The sequence below is a fragment of the Euprymna scolopes genome, chromosome 3 (genome assembly GCF_053919585.1).
Source record: "Euprymna scolopes isolate OS-2025 chromosome 3, ASM5391958v1, whole genome shotgun sequence".
In the NCBI taxonomy this organism is placed as follows: Eukaryota; Metazoa; Mollusca; class Cephalopoda; order Sepiida; family Sepiolidae; genus Euprymna; species Euprymna scolopes.
Window position 1 is genome coordinate 53,644,456 of NC_136484.1, and position 15,642 is coordinate 53,660,097.

The 15,642-nt window shown below is 29.9% G+C and overlaps 2 protein-coding genes across 10 annotated transcripts in view; both read right to left on the reverse strand.

The window, feature by feature from the left end:
* LOC145255396 (beta-1,3-galactosyltransferase 1-like) overlaps positions 1-15,642 on the reverse strand; it is a 468,791-nt gene that overhangs the window by 195,002 nt on the left and 258,147 nt on the right. The window lies entirely within an intron of this gene.
* LOC145255364 (ATP-dependent DNA helicase Pif1-like) overlaps positions 1-15,642 on the reverse strand; it is a 92,384-nt gene that overhangs the window by 22,052 nt on the left and 54,690 nt on the right. The gene's annotated exons all lie outside the window — the stretch shown is intronic.

Sequence of the window (15,642 nt, forward strand, 5' to 3'; positions counted from 1 at the left end):
TTATGTGACCAGTACTTTAAGAGTTTATAGATTTCCTTCGGGACAAGTACTTTTGCTAGGAGCAAAGTGTAGTATCTGTTCCGGCAAATGCTGCAAGCAAAGACCATATGTGTGGGCAAACCTCACATAAGACCCCTGGTCAATGTAGGGGCAACCCTTCATACCAATTGTCATTATCCAACTCCCCTACTCCCCGGGGAGTTGGTCCCCATTTCTCCTTCACTCCTCACATTAAAAATCGGCCTTGTGCCTAATTTGCTCGGTGGGGGAGCAAATAAATACCATTTCCTTCGGGACAAGATCGAAGCGTAGTATCTGTTCTTCAGATGCTGCACTTCTATTTCTTGTTCCCTTTCGGTGGAGGAGAAATCCTTCACGACTGAGACAATTTTTATTTTTGTACCTTTTCTCCACGTTAAAAAACGACCCTGGTGTCTAACTGTCCCGTGGGGAGGTATAGTAAATAGGTACATACGCATACGTTTTCTTTTATTTATTTGTGTATGTATTATCAAATTGTCTTTATAGTGGAGGATGTTATGAATTACAAAAGGGTGGTCAACAATGTAAAACTGAGATTAGTTGCTTAAATTAGAAATTTACCATAAAAATCGCTCATGTGTAAAAACAAGTGAATAAATAATCAAATGTTTTGTCAATTTTGTTTTATCCGCCTTTTTGTTGTAAAATAAAAACTTGAATTTCACAGTTGGTGGCGTTGTATTATATCACAGTCGTTAGCAAGATGTTTCATCGGTTTCACAAAATCGATTCATAGTATGTTGAAATACGCACATAACCTGTATGGAGTGAAGATAATTTTATGGTTAATATACTGGGGGGGGGGGACCTTTGTTGGTCTGTCTGAATTAAGGTGGAACAGTTAGTTTTAATATTCAAAGTTGAAATGCAAAATGTTCATTTCAACTTGCCGACAGTTGTATAAGTTTGCGTAAGACTAATAGCTAAAAGTGTTTTCTAAACATAAACGTAGATTCCATGAACAAAGCTTCTTAGAACTGCAAGCCTGTCCTGTGGAACTGTCTTCTGTTTTCCTGCTTTCCAGCTGACTTCAATATGGTTGTCTTCAAGTCCAATGTAAACAAGTTCTTAATAAGCTGTTCCCCCTAACAACTTTACTGAATTTCCATTACTGACAATTACTATATTGTCCAATTGACTACTGTACACTTTAACCCTTATCCTCGAGTGGCACCTGGGCCTTGATAAGTGATGCCAATGTAAAAAAAAAACAAAAAAAAAAAACAAAAATTTAAAAAACGTTTGTTTGCCGAGTTAGCTCAATATATATAAGGAAATTAAAAGCTCGGTGTTTTTTCTTTATTACAAAATTTTCTCAAGACGATTGATTTAAACAAATGACAAGATTTAAAAATGCGTTTAGTTTATGACGTGAAAAAAGGCTTGAACGTGAAATCCTGTGCGTGGCACTACAGATTACAGATGTAGGTCGGATATTCGGTTTGCGAGTTTTGAGGAACTTCTTTAATATGAGAATAGGGTAGTATTCAATATATGGCATCCATTTTTGTAAGTTTTTTTTTTTTATTTATTTATTTTTTTTTTTAAATATTTAATCAAAGTTTGAATGCTTTTGTTTATAATCTTTAAGTATGTTGGTCTTTATTTTTGTCTGGTAATAGTAAAAATATTTTCTTTAAATATCTTCCTTATGTGGTTTCAGAAGTTCTCACGACCGAGGGCCGTAGTGAGGATAAGCTCCCTCTCCCTAACAAAAAAAAAAAAAAAAAAAAAATGTCCTCATGGTGGGCGTCTCAAATAGCCTCTGACAACCAAATTCAGCTCCTGGCCTTCTTGTGTAGTTTAGCTACTAAGCCTGGCGAAACTTTATACTAACTGGAGAAGGGACAAAGGCGGTCCACTGGCACTTTTAAACCAGTTAATTTGGACAGGTTAGGTCAACTTTGTATGGTAGCTCACCTAGAAGGCAACTCAGATGCAAAACCTCCGCTGCCTTGCGGAATTACCCAATCAGGGGAAATGTAAAGGAAGTAAACCCAACAGAAAATCCGGAGACAGAGTTCCTAAAGCAACCTGATCTTATACTATCATCACCGGCAACTCCTGCGGCGCAGTTAGAGCCAAGCCGTCTTGGATCCTCTGGCTTCTCGGAGTGGGTGGACTGCTGCACAGTCAACAGCTATTCTTCCACATCAACCCTAACCCTGCCTAGACTATGTAGCTTCACTGCTACACCGTCGTCTCCCGAGGCGGACGGTTGCCAACAACAAGTATGTCACCACCTTTATTTGCTGTTGATTTTCTTTTTGTTATTTGGTGGGCGTTTAAAAGTATATATCTCTTTTGTAGCGCTAAACCATCGCGTTGAACAGCCATGGTTGAAATACTATTAAAAAAAAAAAAAATCTATCTTCAGGTCTATAATTAATAATTATATTAGTGACGATATTTGAAGGCATATCAGTCGTGAATTCTTAATCAAAGTTAAATTTGCGTTAGCAAATTTACATAGTTTATTTTCCAGTGCTTTTTTTTTTTGCATATTTGGCGGGCGTTGAATTATTAAATTGATTTAGTCAGTTGATAGAATTTAGTATCATTGTGTTATGTCGTAAGGTGGATATATATATATATATCCAAATAAATAATTTCGATGTAGTCCTGGAAAATATGGTGCAAGTATATGTATCGTGTGTGTGTGTGCGCGCACGCTAGTCACGCAAATGTAGCAAGTAAATATTGGATGAAATCATTTCAAGTGTTTAGAGGATGGGTAAAATCAAATAGCAAATCAAAACCCTCGCCGCCTGAAAGGAATTCGAAAAGAACTATTTTATTCTATTTCCATAATGATACAATTTTCTATTTTCTTTCTATAACGATTGAGTTTTTTGTTTTTTCAAACTTTTTAGTAAGTTTTTTCTTTTACTTAACGTGAATTTTATATGAACATTAGTGCGAAAGCTCATCACCATATCGTATGGATACAAAGATTCTATTGTCGGTATTGGTTTCTCCAGATATTTTTTTTTTGGAGGGGGGGGGGGGTCAGAATTTAGAAAGACATCCGAGATTATGGGAGAAACTACGTAAAGATTTCCAACATTCTTAGTTATTTTTTGTAGAATGAACTGGATTCGAACACTGGACACCTAGATCGTCAGTTAGTGTCGTTAACCACTACGACACCGTCACCTGCCAAGCGCGAACACTAATAAAGCATAACCTCCGCCGTCATTTTTGACGGAGAGTACATTAGTTCTGTCGTATTTGGCAAAGTATCCGCCTGTCATGTATCGTATCACGTGAAATCTTTAGATGTATTTTTTTTTTTACTTTCCACGAAAAGTGCTCCAACGTATCGGTTAGACTTATTTCTTAAAATTAGCATACCTACGATCTACCAGAATTGTAGCCGTTAATAGATACCGGACGATTTATTTTTACTTTAAAAGCTTAATTTCTGACCACTTATTTTTTTTTTTTTGCCTGCCCTTGTGACTAATTCGACTGTGCCAGAATTTAAATGTCTTATAAGTAGGACTATGACAAGAGAATATTCTTGTTTTGACTAGAGTATATATCCGACACAGTTAATCAATCGAGAACCACATCATTATCTAAAACCATAAGATATGAAATGATATATACTCGAGAGTCAAAATGGAGAGATTATTCTCGTCATAGCCCTAATTATAAGCAAACATCTCGCTGTTCAACTACCGAAGTTGTCTATTTTACTATGTCTCCCCACGGGACAGAGTTAGACACCAGGGTCGTTTTTTAACGTGGAGAAAAGGTACAAAAATAAAAATTGTCTCAGTCGTGAAGGATTTCTCCTCCACCGAAAGAGAACAAGAAATAGAAGTGCAGTATCTGGAGAACAGATACTACACTTTGATCTGGTCCCGAAGGCCTTTCACTGTAGCTCCATACGCTTTCACTTGCAATAGGTCTTGTTTTTTTCTTGGGGGGGGGGGGACAAATGTAAAAAAAAAAAAAAAAAAAAAGCCTTCGATCCAGGTCGCATTAAATTTTTTTTTTAAATAACCGAAATGATGACTCCCGCCCCTGCATCGATCTCAGAGCTTTTAAGACGTTGATTTCAAAGAGAACAAAAGACCTTGAATAATCGTATACTGAAAACAGATCACTTAACGGGGAATCTGGAATTCAGGTTCATGTTTCAGTTTAGGTAGGTCAGAGCCGGGAATAAACTGAATAGAATTTTCAACGAAAATAAGATCATTATGAGGTCTCATTATGATTAAGCATGCATACATGTAAATGTACACAGGACTTCAAACAAACCCAGACAACTGACCGTTTATGTATTAAAAATGTTAAGGTGGTGCACAACTCAAAAGGAGATTTTACACTGCAGACGAAATTTTTTTTAAGTGATATATAATCAAGATAAACGTCCGACCCCAGTTTTATTGAACCAGTGGGTTTTTATCCTGAGCCCCCAAAATTAACAGATTAGACCATTCTAGTAATGATCCGGTCCCTGTTCATTTTGCGGCGGGAGTTTTGTTCTGTGCAGTTCTAGGAGGTCCACTCTCCCAGACCTTGCTTTCTCTTTAAGGGGCGAGTTTATTTCTGACCAGCCTGGGAGCTCGGCATTGCCCTGGGTGTTTGGAGGTGTGTGTTGAGAAAAAAAAAAAAAAAGCTATAGTAGGCAGGCAGGCAGGCAGGCTCGAATCCGTATCGCGAAGGAGGAAAACTGGAAAAAAAAATGACGCGTTAGCTGTTGCGCCCATCGCCAAACTGGAAGTGGCGTATGTTTAAATTAAAGCTAGACAATTGAAAAGACGATGACGTTCGAAAATATTGGTGAAAAAAAAAAAAAAGAAAAAAACGACCCCTCTGTAGAAAAGTGCCCAGTTGACATACATTGCCTTAGGCGACCTGACCGAGGATGCCGACGGGCTTTCCTGGCACTTCTTGCAGTCCAGAGTTCCCCTATTCTGGGGCGCCGATTTCCCAATCCCACTTTCCGATCCAGATGTCGGAGTTCTTGCAGTGGGTATCTAATAGATCTATCCAAGTTAAAACATTGTATAAAGTAATATATAATTACCCCCCCCCTCCGAGAAAGTCCTACAAGTTTTTGAAGTTTTTAATTATGAAAAAGCATTGTTAACGCATACATTTGTCAGATTTTATGGGGTGTCTACATGTGGGATAATGAAATATTTGCCTATTGTGTTACCAACCTTGGCACGCCTTGGTATTAGTTTTGCAACCGCTTGATTTAAAATATCCTTTTTTACCGAAGTTAAGCAAGATTCTGTTCAGTCTGAGAAGTATTGAACCTGCCAGGCGTTGCGCACCTTTTTCATGACAGTGTCGATTTATTGCTCGTTACCCGAACTCCTCCCCCTACTAACAATGTCGATGGGTCGGTTCTCAGCTATTTCTGCACCTAACGAGAGTCCTTTCGGCGAGGGGGGTTCTCATCTCCCGGTCTCGTGCCATATTTTACTGCAGTAAAAAACAAATCTCAACTTATCCCCATGTATCCATATTTTAATGACCCTGTAATGCCCCTTAAAATAGTTCGGTCTAATAACACTAAACCAGCAATGAAAAGGATACGTGTATATCCAATTGTTGTAACGATATCAGTCTTTTTTACTGGTCCTAAAATGCGGAAAGTGTTGCAGTCAAGTTGGAGAATCGAAATTAATATTCCCCATCCCTTCTCTCCCTCCATATATATATATATATATAATGAACTCATTTTCCTTCTGATTTTGACCTTAATAGGATTAAAAATAAAGACATTTCATGCAAATGTAATATGCACAAACTGTAGCACAATATCTCGGGTGTGTTATAGGCCTATTACCTATCCACTTCCTCGATAATCGTAGATTCCTATATTCTATCTGCTGAGAGTTCACGGCCAAAATCGGTTAAGCTCAATGAAAATGGTAAAATCTTTTCTCTTATAAATTCCTCCTTCGCCCATCACCACTTAACAGTTGCTGGATCGCCCACAAGAGAGTTACGAATGAACACCGGTTTGGGGTTTTGTTACTTCGTAGTTGCTTAAAAAACTGGAATTAAATTTTAATTCTACTGGGTGAAACGCACCATGGAGTTAACAGAATCGAAGGGTTATTTATGCCATTTTTTTTCGTTGTGTTTCTTTGTTTTTTGTTCTTCCGAAAACGTCCATCATTTTCTCCCCTGATTTATGCTTCTTGTTTTTCAGATTTCTTTTAAAGAAATTTTACGTTTGTTCGCTGTTTTGTGTTTTTGTTTTGCCGACGTTTTAAAACATCGTTTTTATTTTTATATTTAAACAGGGTTATTCTTTACTTTAGCCCCCCCCCCTAAACCGGGCAACGCCGGGTACTCCCGCTATTTATATATATTTCTAGTAGAATGTCAATTTTAGCACGAACCGCTTTATAAATAATCCGCTCCTACCACCAGCTAGGAAAGGAGAGGGATGATCGCTTACTTCAATCAAGTCTGTTCTGAAGTTTCCCCCGATCCTTTTTCGATAGCGTCATTCTACAATGATTTTTTTTAATTCATTCTTGATACTTCAAAATAAAATGTTCATGATTACTATATTAGTCTCAAACTTAAGTTAACAAAATAATCACGGTCGCAATCCAAAATCTATACTCACACCCTGACCTATATCTCGTTACCATCAGAGTTATAATTTTTATTCTGTCCTGCCCTTTTTTCGATAAACGCAGGTCAGACGAAGAATTTTTAAATCTGTCAATGCAGTCGTGCTGCTTACAATATTTGTTAATGCATGAGCATACCAAAGGCGATTTAAAGCAACTATTCTATTCAAAACAGAATACTCAAGAGCATTAAATGACAAAGGATTCGTCGTTCTATAGTATAACCTCTCTCATATATATATATATATATATATATATCATATATATATATGTATATATGTATGCGGCCTTGCCTGTGTGTGCGGAATGGTCTACCCAACTTGTCAATTTCTGGTCTACAGGCTTGAAAGTTGATGTGTAGTGAATTTGGACCCATGGAACAAGTTCGAAGGCGTGTTTTTTTTTTTCGACAAAACGTATTTTATACGCATGCGCAAATATACATGTATGCTATTAATAAGGAATTAAGTCCATATGCATATAATTTTATTTAACTCATATGGCAACGAATAATGCTGGAGAGTTACATGTTTTTGGTTTCGATTCTATCTGATGGCACAAAGTCATTTTTTCTTTTAACTTTTAATTACTATATATTGGTTACAATATAATCTAGAACTGTCTTAATACGAAATCTGCTAAATTAAAATATGTTTAAGCGTATTTTATGACTGGACAACATCGGATCACGTGCTAGTTCTATATAATAAAGATTTATACAAACACTGAGATACACATTTGCAAAACAGTTTTCGATCAGAGTTATTCTACTTCCACATAATCATATTTGATCAAAACAAGACGTGCTGGACGAAACCGTTTTAAGTGCTTAGAGAAAGGGAGAAAGCAAATAGCAAATAACTCACGTCGCCTGAAAGGATCTCGAAAATAAACGTCAATATTTCCATAATGAGAATATTTATTTCTTTAAACTTCTTCGATTGAGATATTTTATATGAATAAGAGTTCGAAATTTATCGAAGCATTATTTTATTATCGCTTTTGACGGTGTGAGTACACTCGAAGAAAGCAAATATTTATTAGAACGTATAATTAAATAATAAATTATAGATATGATTGAACCAAAGATAAAGGCAGTCGGAATTTTGTTAAACTTGTGGACTTCAGTTGTCAGAAAAATAAACCAGCGCGCACTTTAATAAACGCGAGCTATGTTTACATGACCTTGAATATTCATATAATGAAAACCGATCACTTAAACGGGGATGGATACATACATACAGTCTGGCTACATAATGTAGCTAGACTTTGTGGACACCATATATATCTCACACACACGTTTTATTTTTATGACCGTATCTTTCTGTTAAGTTACATTATTGTTTCGGCTACACATCCGTTTTTTTTGGTCGTCTGTAGCGTCCTCAGACTTTTACAGACGGCAAAAAAAAAAAAAAAAAAAAAAAAAAAAACGGCCGTGTAGCCGAAACAATAATGTAACAGAAAGATACGGTAATAAAACGCATATTTGCTCTACAACATTATTGAGCACTTCAGTTTTTATTAATTACCATCTCCACTAAACTAATTATATATATATATATATATATATTCAGCCTATACAATAGGCGAATGATGCGCCGACAAATAAAACCCATTGAAGAGCGAAGTTATGAAGGAGAGTGTATTTCTAACAATATTCATTTGGTATAATGCTATAGTGTGTAGTTACAAATTATTATGCTAGGTACCAACGGATGTTCGTCGGGTAGATGTGGATCCCCCCCCCCCTTTGATCTGAAGAAATAAATGTCGCATCAAGAGAAATAACCAGAACATGAAAGTCATGCAACCGAAATCACGCATTCAGAGTAAGGCGCGGCATATCCTAACTTGTGCATCTTCGTATCAATATTCACTAGCGAGACCTGTGGAAATTCCGCAGGAGACTCATGTAATATATTGATGTTGGCATTCTATAGATATTCAGCGTAAATGTAGACGTTCTGATATTATAGATTTTTTTGTTAAAACTGCAAAAGTATTTAAGCTAGCACGGACGCCCAGCAAGCCTGGTCGTAAAGTACGCTTAAATATATTTTAATTCTTACAGATTCCGTATATATTATACGAGGGGCGTGCAATAACTAATGCCCCTGACCCACTAGCAGTAGAGCAACGAAACTTGGCACAGTTATTAGTCTTTTTTTATATAGGAACCACCCAGAGTTATGCATTTCTCCCACCGTTTGATGCAGCTCTGGAGACCGTTTTTTGTAGAACACCCCAGGTTGGTCCTTCAACCACGACGTGACTTCAGAAATCAAGGCTGCATCATCTGGGAAACGCTTTCCTTTCAAAAACAACTTCATGGCTGGGAAGAAGTGAAATTCAGAGGGTGCAAGGTCAGGAGAGTAGGGAGGATGAGGAAGGATTTCATAGCCACACGCCCGTGCTTCTGATCTGGCGACATGCGAGTTGTTGACTGGAGCGTTATCCTGCAGGAGGAGGGTATCTTTGCTGATCTTGCCCCGCCTCTTGATTTTGATAGCTTCCCCTCAAAAGTGAAGCATAATAGGCTCCTGTAATTGTGGTACCCTTTGCCAGGAAATCCATCACTACTCCGTCCTGGTCCCAGAAGATTGAGCATGACCTTGCCAGCGGAGGGCTGCACCCTTGCCTTCTTTGGAGGTGGTGAGTCCAAGTGCTTCCACAGCACTGACTGGGCTTTGGTCTTTGGATCATAATGATGGACCCAGGTTTCATCCTGTGTAATCAGTCTTTTGAAAACTGACTCATCTTGGCACATCTCCAAATTCATCCTCGAGCACTCGACGCGTTCTCGCTTCTGGAATGGTGTGAGCAACCTGGGAATCCATCTGACAGACACCTTATGCATATGGTCATGAATGATAGTTTCCACAGACCCTGTACTAATCTTGACATATTGGGCTATTTGGCGAATAGTAATGCGCCGATTTTCAAAAATGGCAGCCTCAACTTGACGGACAGATGCCTCGTCAATGGCAGAAGGAGGGCGACCAGGTCTGGGAGCTGTTTCCACAGACTTCCGGCCATGTTTGAGTTCACGATACCAGAGTTTTACAATATCATATGATAGGGCATTATCACCATAAGTTTCTTTCATTTCATCAAAAGTCTCCTGTGGTGTGCGTCCTTTCAAATACAAAAACCGGATCACTGCTCGACATTCAACAGGCTCCATTTCACACCTGACCCCGTTCAAACACCTGTTAAACAGAAACTACAACTAGTTTAGAGCTGTAATTTGCCACATAACCCGTAGATATAAATCATTGCACATGCAAAATTTCAGCTAGATCAGACAACTGGAATTGGGTCAGGGGCATTACTTATTGCACGTCCCTCGTAGAGTTGATGTTCAATTAATTTTTATACATTTTAAAATTGGGATGTCAAAACTTAAAAAATATATCCATGACTTGGTCGCGTTAGCTTGAATCGAAACCGAAACAAAAACTTATGAAAATAAAAAATATATAACTTGAGTTCTTTTAGCCATAATCGAAACAGAAGACCCGGATGTAAGCATGACAGAAAATAACACGCTATCGTATTAATATGTAGATTATAGATACAAGAGTAAGATTCGGTTTCACTGGATTCTCCAGTTCACCCCTCATATCTAATACGAGAGTGATAAGACATGAATAGTTATGCGAAAAAAAATAAGATCTGATTATATTAATATAAGTAAAATAAAATAGGTCCAAATGGCTCAAGTATTCCGGAAGTACGGCAGGTTTTCTTTTTATAAAGTTTTTAATGCAGGTGGTGGGTCTTTTTACCGAAGTAAGACCTAGATTAAAAGTAACAGATTCTCGGTAACCAAAATGATTATATATATATAATATATATATATATATATATATATATATATATATATATATAAAGGGTGTGTGTAAAAATTTGCCATATGGTTATCGCTTGCAGAGAAGTTCGTGTATTCATTCTTTTGCGAACCGTTAATCTCATCTTCGTAGTTGTTTCACCACGTTTCGGCCAACTCATTCTCTGGCCTTCAGGTAGTTAACCTCAACGGGATAGGAATGCCGAGTATCGTAACTGTATCTCAAGTAATTACTGCCTTCCATAATTGTCTCACTACGTTTTGGCCAAATAATTCTCTGGCCTGCTTTGAGTAGGATTGAAACAGCTATCTTCAGAAAAATGCTCACCTTGAACCACAAACTCAATACCTATCCACTATGCCAGGGAAGTTTGTTTTGACTACATTTAGGAAGTATTACGAAGATACTTTTAATTCTAGAAAATTCTATTGCATCAAAAATGAAGTGACCAATTCTAGATAATTTGTTACAAAATGCTATTTGTTGTGCAAAAACTATTTTTCACTATCCATTTTTGATGCAATATAAGCAAGACCAAACATGTTCACCACGATCAGTCACGATACCTTTCTTCGGACACTTACCCAATTACACCTGTCACAGTCGATAAAGTTCATAACTCGTTCTAGTGCACACTAGTCACACTCACAAGGATAACATTAGTTTATAATCGTATTTGAAACAAAGCCAAGGTTTCTAAGATCATTACCGAGATACAGTTTGTAAAACTTTAATTCAAGCCAGAAATTTCATTCTAATCGACACATTAAAGACTTCGAAATTGCTTTCAAATGTTGAAAATTCGTGATAGTAAATAAACCAGTACTGATAAAGATGGAGTTCTCAGAATTTCAGTTCTTATGCAGTCAATTCAGAGTATGGATTGAAGAATATCAATCCCAGAAATGGCTAAAGTCGTTTATGATTTGAAAATCGAGAAAAATAAAATTTCAAAAAGGCATATGGCAAAGTCTTGGGTTATAGGTAAGAAAACACCAAACAAACACCAAAAAAAACAAAAAAAACAAAACAAAAACAAACAAACACCAAAAACAAAAAAAAACAAACAAACACCAAAAACAAAAAAAAAAAAACAAACAAACACCAAAAACAAAAAAAAAAACAAACAAACACCAAAAACAAAAAAAAAAACAAACAAACAACAAAGACAAAAACAAAAAACAAACACCAAAAGCAAAAACAAAAAACAAACACCAAAAGCAAAAAAACAACAAACACCAAAAGCAAAAAAACAACAAACACCAAAAACAAAAAAACAACAAACACCAAAAACAAAAAAACAACAAACACCAAAAACAAAAAAACAACAAACACCAAAAACAAAAAAACAACAAACACCAAAAACAAAAAAACAACAAACACCAAAAACAAAAAACAAAAAAAAACAACAAACACCAAAAAAAAAAAAAAAAAAAAAAGAAAACAAACACAAAAAAAAAAAAAAAAAACAAACACCAAAAAAAAAACCCAAAAAACTTTCAAATGAACTGCCTCTGAAATTTTCGGAACCCACTTTTGATTCTTCGTCGATACTCAAATCTGACTAACTGAAATCCTCCGGGCGCTAATTTCGTACAAGCACACACCATTTTTTAAATATATAAAACAAGTGTTGCTGTGGCCACCAGAGCTATTTCTAAATTTGAAATTTTTTTTGCCCTAATATATTTGTAAAAAAAAAAAAAAAGGGAAATCTTATTGATTTGTGCTCTTAAAAGATTTTTAACCTCCTCTCCATCATAGCAAAAAAATAACTGACGGCCGGAAGTGAAGTTAATTGCACATCGTAAGAAAGATGAATTCAGCATCAGATAAAAGGAACAACAGAAGTGCAGCATCCAGGTTGAGAAAGATGAAACAACTTCAATAATTCCCTCAGACTTCGATAAATTAGCGATTACGTTCTAAATTGATAGAATTATAGATTAATTCTTTTCACATTTAATTGTCGGATCGTTGTAAAAATCCAGGTAATCTATATCTATAAAAGTGAGAAGACACTTCAACCTATATACTCAACGAATTTTTGTTTACAGACTTGAAATTTGGTATAGACGATATTCAAATATGTAAAAAACTTTGTAATTTGTTTTCATCCGGAAAAAAGTGCTGCTAAAAAGGTAAAAATTCAAAAATGGATACATGCAGGCCGTCGAATTTTTATTTAACTTTTTCACGACTATGTATGCGTGGTCGAGAAACATGACGGCTTGTTTATGTTAAGATTTGACAACTCATGTCAAGCTGGTGTAATGGTTATCGTACTTGACTCAATGTCTTCGGGTTTTGATTTCGATCTCAGCTCGGATTTTTTAAAATAATATATATTATAAAAATAATATTATAAAAATAATATTATAAAAATAATATTATAAAAATAATATTATAAAAATAATATTATAAAAATAATATTATAAAAATAATATTATAAAAATAATATTATAAAAATAATATTATAAAAATAATATTATAAAAATAATATTATAAAAATAATATTATAAAAATAATATTATAAAAATAATATTATAAAAATAATATTATAAAAATAATATTATAAAAATAATATTATAAAAATAATATTATAAAAATAATATTATAAAAATAATATTATAAAAATAATATTATAAAAATAATATTATAAAAATAATATTATAAAAATAATATTATAAAAATAATATTATAAAAATAATATTATAAAAATAATATTATAAAAATAATATTATAAAAATAATATTATAAAAATAATATTATAAAAATAATATTATAAAAATAATATTATAAAAATAATATTATAAAAATAATATTATAAAAATAATATTATAAAAATAATATTATAAAAATAATATTATAAAAATAATATTATAAAAATAATATTATAAAAATAATATTATAAAAATAATATTATAAAAATAATATTATAAAAATAATATTATAAAAATAATATTATAAAAATAATATTATAAAAATAATATTATAAAAATAATATTATAAAAATAATATTATAAAAATAATATTATAAAAATAATATTATAAAAATAATATTATAAAAATAATATTATAAAAATAATATTATAAAAATAATATTATAAAAATAATATTATAAAAATAATATTATAAAAATAATATTATAAAAATAATATTATAAAAATAATATTATAAAAATAATATTATAAAAATAATATTATAAAAATAATATTATAAAAATAATATTATAAAAATAATATTATAAAAATAATATTATAAAAATAATATTATAAAAATAATATTATAAAAATAATATTATAAAAATAATATTATAAAAATAATATTATAAAAATAATATTATAAAAATAATATTATAAAAATAATATTATAAAAATAATATTATAAAAATAATATTATAAAAATAATATTATAAAAATAATATTATAAAAATAATATTATAAAAATAATATTATAAAAATAATATTATAAAAATAATATTATAAAAATAATATTATAAAAATAATATTATAAAAATAATATTATAAAAATAATATTATAAAAATAATATTATAAAAATAATATTATAAAAATAATATTATAAAAATAATATTATAAAAATAATATTATAAAAATAATATTATAAAAATAATATTATAAAAATAATATTATAAAAATAATATTATAAAAATAATATTATAAAAATAATATTATAAAAATAATATTATAAAAATAATATTATAAAAATAATATTATAAAAATAATATTATAAAAATAATATTATAAAAATAATATTATAAAAATAATATTATAAAAATAATATTATAAAAATATTATAAAAATATTATAAAAATATTATAAAAATATTATAAAAATATTATAAAAATATTATAAAAATATTATAAAAATATTATAAAAATATTATAAAAATATTATAAAAATATTATAAAAATATTATAAAAATATTATAAAAATATTATAAAAATATTATAAAAATATTATAAAAATATTATAAAAATATTATAAAAATATTATAAAAATATTATAAAAATATTATAAAAATATTATAAAAATATTATAAAAATATTATAAAAATATTATAAAAATATTATAAAAATATTATAAAAATATTATAAAAATATTATAAAAATATTATAAAAATATTATAAAAATATTATAAAAATATTATAAAAATATTATAAAAATATTATAAAAATATTATAAAAATATTATAAAAATATTATAAAAATATTATAAAAATATTATAAAAATAATATAAAAATAATATAAAAATATTATAAAAATATTATAAAAATATTATAAAAATAATATAAAAATAATATAAAAATAATATAAAAATAATATAAAAATAATATAAAAATAATATAAAAATAATATAAAAATAATATAAAAATAATATAAAAATAATATAAAAATAATATAAAAATAATATAAAAATAATATAAAAATAATATAAAAATAATATAAAAATAATATAAAAATAATATAAATAATATAAAAATAATATTATAAAAATAATATTATAAAAATAATATTATAAAAATAATATTATAAAAATAATATTATAAAAATAATATTATAAAAATAATATTATAAAAATAATATTATAAAAATAATATTATAAAAATAATATTATAAAAATAATATTATAAAAATAATATTATAAAAATAATATTATAAAAATAATATTATAAAAATAATATTATAAAAATAATATTATAAAAATAATATTATAAAAATAATATTATAAAAATAATATTATAAAAATAATATTATAAAAATAATATTATAAAAATAATATTATAAAAATATTATAAAAATAATATTATAAAAATAATATTATAAAAATAATATTATAAAAATAATATTATAAAAATAATATTATAAAAATATATATTATAAAAATAATATATTATAAAAATAATATATTATAAAAATAATATATTATAAAAATATATATTATAAAAATAATATATTATAAAAATATATATTATAAAAATATATATTATAAAAATATATATTATAAAAATATATATTATAAAAATATATATTATAAAAATATATATTATAAAAATATATATTATAAAAATATATATTATAAAAATATATATTATAAAAATATATAT